The sequence below is a fragment of the Capsicum annuum genome, unplaced genomic scaffold (genome assembly GCF_002878395.1).
Source record: "Capsicum annuum cultivar UCD-10X-F1 unplaced genomic scaffold, UCD10Xv1.1 ctg44490, whole genome shotgun sequence".
Classification (NCBI taxonomy): Eukaryota; Viridiplantae; Streptophyta; class Magnoliopsida; order Solanales; family Solanaceae; genus Capsicum; species Capsicum annuum.
The window spans coordinates 1,518-2,533 of NW_025852023.1; the positions used below are offsets into that span (position 1 = coordinate 1,518).

A 1,016-nucleotide genomic window follows, 5' to 3' on the forward strand; every position below is an offset into this window, starting at 1 on the left:
ATCTTGGGTAGAGACGGGTGATATTTTAGTAGGTAAATTAACACCCGTCTCTACCCAAGATCCCAGCATCACAATTCCATTTTTGTCTAAATTGCGGAGTAAATGGGCTTCTAAATGCGGTATTTCATTAGTTACTTCTTCAGGGCCTTGACTTGTCACATGAGTCTGAATTTCGTATTTCCGTATGTGAAAAGAAGTATAAATATCTTCATATACCAAACACTCGCTAATAAGTACTGCATCTTTAGAATTGTAACCCTCCCACGGCATATAAGCTACTAATACATTTTTCCCCAAAGCAAGTTCTCTACCAACCGTAGCAGCACCATCTGCTAAAATTTGTCCCTTTTTAATGCATTTACCCCGAGGAACCTGGGGTTTTTGATGCATACAAGTATTTTTATTGGAACGTTGATATATAACTAATGGAATGCTTAGAATATCTCCATTACCCGCTAAAAGAATCGTGTCAGTATTGGTATAAACGACCCTTCCCTTGCGTTTGGCTATAGCAAGAGCCCCCGAATCTAGAGCTGCTTGTCGTTCTAACCCAGTTCCAACAATGCATTTCTCGGAGCGAGAAAGAGGAACTGCTTGACGTTGCATATTAGAACTCATTGAAGCTCGATTCGCATCATTATGTTCGATAAAAGGAATGAGGGAATCTCCAATAGAAAAATATTGAAAAGGAAAAATACTTCGAAGATGAACCTGTTCCCATGCAATAGTCAAGAATTCTTGACGGTATCGAGCTGGAACAACTTGTTCTTCCTTAATATCTTGATTTAAGGCTAAAGAATTTCTTACCGCTACCATATAGTATTCATCTCTACCTGGTGATAAATAAAGCATCCGTACCCTGGTTGACCTCTCAGAAATTTCATAAAAAGCATCCGTACCCTGGTTGACCAATCCTCGCATGAATTGCTAAGGATCCAATAAGTCCAACATTGATTCCTTCAGATGTGCCAATTGGGAAAATACGTCCATAGTGACTAGGATGGATATCTCGTATC

The 1,016-nt window shown here is 39.4% G+C and overlaps 1 pseudogene; it reads right to left on the reverse strand.

Annotated features, from left to right (window-relative positions):
* LOC124892165 overlaps window positions 1-1,012 on the reverse strand; it is a 2,450-nt pseudogene extending 1,438 nt beyond the window's left edge.
* Window positions 1,013-1,016: the final 4 nt, after the last annotated feature.